Source organism: Coregonus lavaretus, assembly GCF_964263955.1.
Source record: "Coregonus lavaretus genome assembly, chromosome: 7".
In the NCBI taxonomy this organism is placed as follows: domain Eukaryota; kingdom Metazoa; phylum Chordata; class Actinopteri; order Salmoniformes; family Salmonidae; genus Coregonus; species Coregonus lavaretus.
The window spans coordinates 16,774,142-16,781,576 of NC_139994.1; positions in this window are offsets into that span (position 1 = coordinate 16,774,142).

Genomic DNA, 7,435 nt, shown 5'->3' on the forward strand with positions numbered 1-7,435 from the left:
CACAGCTATTTTCAGGTCTCTCCAGAGATGTTCGATCAGGTTCAAGTCCGGGCTCTGGCTGGGCCACTCAAGGACATTCAGACACTTGTCCCGAAGCCACTCCTGCGTTGTCTTGGCTATGTGCTTAGGGTCGTTGTCCTGTTGGAAGGTGAACCGTCACCCCAGTCTGAGGTCCTGAGCGCTCTGGAGCAGGGTTTCACTAAGGATATCTCTGTACTTTGCTCCGTTCATCTTTGCCTCGATCCTGACTAGTCTCCCAGTCCCTACCGCTGAAAAACATCCCCACAGCATGATGCTTTCACCACCATGCTTCACCGTAGGGAAGCATGGTGGTTTCCTCCAGACATGACGTTTGGCATTCAGGCCAAAGAGTTCAATCTTGGTTTCATCAGACCAGAGGATCTTGTTTCTCATGGTCTGAGAGTCCTTTAGGTGCCTTTTGGCAAGCACAAAGCGTGCTGTCATGTGCCTTTTACTGAGGAGTGGCTTCCATCTGGCCACTCTAACATAAATGCCTGATCAGTGGAGTGCTGCAGAGATGGTTGTCCTTCTGGAAGATTCTCCCATCTCCACAGAGGAACTCTGGAGCTCTGTCAGAGTGACCATCGGGTTCTTGGTCACCTCCCTGACCAAGTCCTTTCTCCCCCGATTGCTCAGTTTGGCAGGGCGGCCAGCTCTTGGAAGAGTCTTGGTGGTTCCAAACTTCTTCCATTTAAGAATGATGGAGGCCACTGTGTTCTTGGTGACCTTCAATGCTGCAATGCTGTTTTTAAAATTGTATATAACTGCCTTAATTTTGCTGGACCCCAGGAAGAGTAAATGCTGCCTTGGCAGCAGCTAATGGGGATCTATAATAAATACAAATACTAAAGCACAGCATACTAACAGAAGTACTTTGTCAGTAATTCAGTATTTCCTACTCTAAGTCCTGTAGATAAGCCCAAAAGAAGACCATATTGTTCACTTTGGTATAGAAGCATGAAAATGTGCAATCTTGTATAATTTTCGCACTTCTATACCAAAATGATCTATGTTTGAGCTTATCTACTGGACTATCTCAGTGTGAGAAGAGAAATAAACTAAAGTGAGGAAGTGTGGGTTTAACCTCTGAGCTTGGACTCAGTGTCCTGAGTTCTGATTGGTTGGGTGAAGAGGGCTCTGATTGGGGCCAGCTCTCACTAACTAGCCAGTAATTGGGGAGCTGATTGCTCTGGGTGTGAATTAAGGTGAAGGGGAAACTAACCTGTGTGTCTGTCTCATCCCTGACAGGTTTAGTCTGCAACACTTTGTATAGGTATAATGCTTTATAACTTGTTACAATCAGGTATAAGGCTTTATAATGCATTATAACAACATCATAATGTATTTTACCTGTGGGCTTTAAGTAAAGTGTTACAGTTCAGTAAAATAATGTGAGGAGGGTGTTGTTGCCAGTTGAATCTCTGACTGTAGAATTTGTGTGTTTTTGTAATGCAAGTAGATTGAGTATATCAATTGATCATGCCACATAGGCCTGTCACATACTGTATGACTAATGTTGGTAGTCATTGATTTGATAGAAACTCACTGGTTTGGCTTTGTTCCATTGGTTCTTTAATAGAATGACAGATTAGTATTATTATTATGCATTAAATATTGGCTTTGAATAATATGGGAACAGCAACACTACTAAGACAGACAGAAAACAGAGGATTACAAGAGGCTTTTTGCTCCATAATGTGATTTTAAAAGAAAGAGTCTTACCTTTGTTCCATGTTTTCCAGTAAGGCTGGTGGGAGGTGGAGATTAGCTCAGAGAATGGAGTTTGTCTGAAAGCCGATTAGCCAGAATTGAAACAGGGCCAAATTGAGTTTTCTATCTGTTAAAAAAAGGATGCTTGCTGTGTGTTCAGTCAAAAGTAAGAACTCTGAGAAATCATTCATACCATAATGAATGCCATTTCTACTTTGTGATCTTATGTTATTTTAATGCCTAGATGACATGCATTACATTGAATATTAGCAGATAGACTGAGACTTGTTGTCATAATGTAAATTGCGTGCTTAAAATTAAGATTATATTTTTTTACGAACATGATATTTGTACCATTCCATTATATATTATGACTGCATTATATTTTCAGAGGCATTTTAAATAGCCCATCTTCTACATTTGAATGTCTTTTAAATCTCATAGGATCTAATATTATGTCCTTTAGATCAGTGGTTCCCAACCAGGGGTACTAGGACCCCTGGGGGTATTTGGCCTATCCACAGGGGGTACTTGAAAAGACTAATGAGTCCATAGGGTTACTGATAAAATGCACATGAGGGGGTACTTCAGGGGTACTCTGGGCAGAGCAAAATTCAGTAGGTGGTACGGTAACCAAAAAAGATTGGGAACCACTGCTCTGGATAGCTCTGAACAACACATATCTATAGTTGACTCTCTTTTGGTCCTATATTGCCACCTACTGGACACAAATAGTACATATGATTGTCCCTTTATAATTTTATTTAATTTTTTTATGTCACCCAAAATCCCTTTAACTGGTTTTAAAACACAAATTCTAATTTCAAATGTTGGAATTTGTAAGACCTACATAAATTCCCCTTCAACGCATCCCTTGAATTATGTGCCTAAACCTGGAAGTGTAGTTATGATAGGCCTAAGAGGTACAGTGCCTTGCAAAAGTATTCATCCCCCTTGGCTTTTCCTATTTTGTTGCATTACAACCTGTAATTTAAATGGATTTTTATTTGGATTTCATGTAATGAACATACACAAAGTAGTCCAAATTGGTGAAGTGAAATGAAAAAAAGGACTTGCTTGAAAAAATTCAAAAAAATTAATAACGGAAAAGTGGTGCGTGCATCTGAATTCACCCCCTTTGCTATGAAGCCCCTAAATAAGATCTGGTGCAACCAATTACCTTCAGAAGTCACATAATTAGTTAAATAAAGTCCACCTGTGTGCAATCAAAGTGTCACATGATCTGTCACATGATCTCAGTATATATACACCTGTTCTGAAAGGCCCCAGAGTCTGCAACACCACTAAGCAAGGGGCACCATGAAGACCAAGGAGCTCTCCAAACAGGTCAGGGACAAAGTTGTGGAGAAGTACAGATCAGGGTTGGGTTATAAAAAAATATCAGACACTTTGAACATCCCACGGAGCACCATTAAATCTATTATTCAAAAATGGAAAGAATATGGCAGCACAACAAACCTGCCAAGAGAGGGCCGCCCACCAAAACTCACGGACCAGGCAAGGATGGCATTAATCAGAGAGGCAACAAAGAGACCAAAGATAACCCTGAAGGAGCTGCAAAGCTCCATAGCGGAGATTGGAGTATATGTCCATAGGACCACTTTAAGCCGTACACTCCACAGAGCTGGGCTTTATGGAAGAGTGTCCAGAAAAAAGCCATTGCTTAAAGAAAAAAATAAGCAAACACGTTTGGTGTTCGCCAAAAGGCATGTGGGAGACTTCCAACACATATAGAAGAAGGTACTCTGGTCAGATGAGACTAAAATTGAGCTTTTTGGCCATCAAGGAAAACGCTATGTCTGGCGCAAACCCAACACCTCTCGTCACCCCAAGAACACCATGTTTTTCATCAGCAGGGACTGGGAAACTGGTCAGAATTGAAGGAATGATGGATGGCGCTAAATACAGGGAAATTCTTGAGGGAAACCTGTCTCAGTCTTCCAGAGATTTGAGACTGTGACGGTGGTTCATCTTCCAGCAGTACAATGACCCTAAGCATAATGCTAAAGCAACACTCGAGTGGTTTAAGGGGAAACATTTAAATGTTTTAGAATGGCCTAGTCAAAGCCCAGACCTCAATCCAATTGAAAATCTGTGGTATGACTTAAAGATTGCTGTACACCAGCAGAACCCATCCAACTTGAAGGAGCTGGAGCAGTTTTGCCTTGAAGAATGGGCAAAAATCTCAGTGGCTAGATGTGCCAAGCACATATCCCAAGAGACTTGCAGCTGTAATTGCTGCAAAAGGTGGCTCTACAAAGTATTGACTTTGGGAAGGGTGAATAGTTATGCACACTCAAGTTTTCTGGTTTTTTTGTATTATTTCTTGTTTGTTGTTTGTTCACAATAACAAATATTTTGAATCTTCAAAGTGGTAGGCATATTGTGTAAATCAAATGATACCTCCAAAAAATCAATTTTCATTCCAGGTTGTAAGGCAACAAAATAGGAAAAATGCCAAGGGGGAAGAATACTTTCGCAAGCCACTGTATATGGTTCAAGATGCAAAGCCTTAAGAGAAACCAGCATCCTGTACTCAAAGGATCAAAACTAACATTCTGCTTGGCTTTTGAGACTACATTTGATTGACAAATGGATATGTCAAATGGAGATTTCCAAATCAATATATGTCTCAAGTTTAACGTTAAAGTTTCCATTTAATGTCCCATAATCTGTAATATATTAGGTCAGCTGGTAAATATATGCATGTAGGCCAACATTTAATATTTCAAGTAATGACATGACTTAATTCCTAAGTGTCTTCATTTAAATACTTCAGACTAAATCGACAGGCTTGTTGAAGTTTGGATATATCCAAATATAACCGAGCCGTGACCCACTGTCATCCACTTAACATTCTGCATGTTTCAGCCTGAGTAATGTGTTGGTTTGAGGCTATTTACAGTCCATGTAACAGTGCTTTCTGCAGCCTGTACTGTATTGTATGGTACCCTGTACCCTGCTCCTCAGTCACTGTACAAACTTGCTAACAGCAGTGTTATCTGACAGACTGTCTGTCACTCCTCTCCTCCTCAAGGCCACAGCTATGAAATAGCTATATATCATTTATGTTCCTCAAATGGGAGACGTAGGGTGGGATTGGAGGAAAGGGGTAGGGGGGATGCCGGGATGGGGCGGGGTGTACTTGTTGCCGCTGTGTTCCCAGGAGGAGAAGAGAGAGACAGTAACCTCCCCTCCTCTCCCCTCGCTATGACAGCTAAGCCATGGTCACCCACTAACTAATGGCCGTGGGGCAACATTTAGGAACATAAATTATATTTATCTTGTCAATGTTGCACTTTTCACCATAGATGCTCTTGGCAAATTTAGGGCGGGTGACTTACTACACCTGTACATGAGATACATTCACCCCCTTTGATCTCTGTCCCTCTCAGAAGGTGTAGATTACCTCTACCAATATTTGCCAGATCTTACAACGTCTGGGTAGGTATTTTAAGTATCAGCTAACCACATATGTTATAGCAATCTGTCAGTCGATGACACAGTTGATGACATAGACTATGACATGGCACGCAACCATTGGTTGATCCATGCAACGGTCTGAGCAGGGGAATGCAACCACTAACTTACTTCTAAGGTCATGTGTGAAGCCGGCGGGTGTCTCACTCGGTAAAACGTAATTAAGTTGGAAAAGATTCATTACCACAGTTTAAGGGGGGGGGGGCTATGTGCTCTAATACACTAATACACTAATTCAAATAATTAGTGTATTACTTTCATTTCCAGACACTCACCATCAGTGTCAGAAAGGTATTTATTGGAGTGCAGGTGCCAGGTATGGTGCATTAGTGACCCCTTTCTATCACTAGAGAGCGCTCTACTAACACTCTGCTATTTCATAGCGACCCCTCAAAGATGGCTAGATAATATACTGTACATACATAGTCCCAATCTGGCTGTGAAAAGAAATAAAAGTGTTTGATAGTGTATCCATTTACAAAATGTATGTACTGTATATGAGGTATACTTGTAAAACCTTTGAAATAAACTTTATAAGTGGACCTCATTTTGTCATTCACACACAACTCCAGAGGAAGTGCTTTGGTTCTGCTAATAATAATAATAATAATAATATGCCATTTAGCAGACGCTTTTATCCAAAGCGACTTACAGTCATGCATGCATACATTTTTGTGTATGGGTGGTCCCGGGGCTCGAACCCACTACCTTGGCGTTTCAAGCGCCGTGCTCTACCAGTTGAGCTACAGAGGACCACATACTCACATACTAATAACTTTATTTAAATAAGACACAAGATTTCTATGTTGGTAAAAATACAAAATAATAATCAGCCACACACGGCTGTCCATTACACAACACAAAACCAATGTGTGTGGCATCGCATCAGGACCAGTCATCTGAGAACAGTGGGCGGACTCTACGGACCAGTCATCTGAGAACAGTGGGCGGACTCTAAGAGTAGACCTAAAGGTACTGTAGACTCGGTAAGCAAGCTCATCGCCTAATATCATTCTCCAATAACATCTTTGAGCACACACCAAGTAAATAGTGTGCAAAACAGAGGAAAACAAAACATTGCCCTGTAGGGAGGCATCTTACCAGTCTTTTTGTGTTTTTTCTAGATGTTACCTATGGGCTAATCTTGCAACAGTGGTCTCTACTAACACAGAGGTGAGAGAAGAACGGAGCACGTTGTTAGTGTGGTTGGTTGCTGTACACAGGAACATTTTAGATTTTTTTGTATGAATCTTTCTACCACCATTTGTTGGTGGTATTGTTGGTGTAAAAAGTGTTTCGGGCAGTTTCTTTTGTCTTGTTTCCTCTTCAACAGCAGGTCAAAAACATTCATCGTCCCTCACACACTACCCTCCTATAACTCTCACACACTCCCCTCCTATAACTCTCACATACTACCCTCCTATAACTCTCACACACTCCCCTCCTATAACTCTCACACACTCCCCTCCTATAACTCTCACATACTACCCTCCTATAACTCTCACACACTCCCCTCCTATAACTCTCACACACTCCCCTCCTATAACTCTCACACTCTCCCCTCCTATAACTCTCACACACTCCCCTCCTATAACTCTCACATACTACCCTCCTATAACTCTCACATACTACCCTCCTATAACTCTCACACACTCCCCTCCTATAACTCTCACACACTCCCCTCCTATAACTCTCACACACTCCCCTCCTATAATTCTCACACACTCCCCTCCTATAACTCTCACACACTCCCCTCCTATAACTCTCACACACTCCCCTCCTATAACTCTCACATACTACCCTCCTATAACTCTCACATACTACCCTCCTATAACTCTCACACACTCCCCTCCTATAACTCTCACACACTCCCCTCCTATAACTCTCACACACTCCCCTCCTATAACTCTCACACACTCCCCTCCTATAACTCTCACATACTACCCTCCTATAACTCTCACACACTCCCCTCCTATAACTCTCACATACTACCCTCCTATAACTCTCACACACTCCCCTCCTATAACTCTCACACACTCCCCTCCTATAACTCTCACACACTCCCCTCCTATAACTCTCACACACTCCCCTCCTATAACTCTCACACACTCCCCTCCTATAACTCTCACACACTCCCCTCCTATAACTCTCACACACTCCCCTCCTATAACTCTCACACACTCCCCTCCTATAACTCTCACAC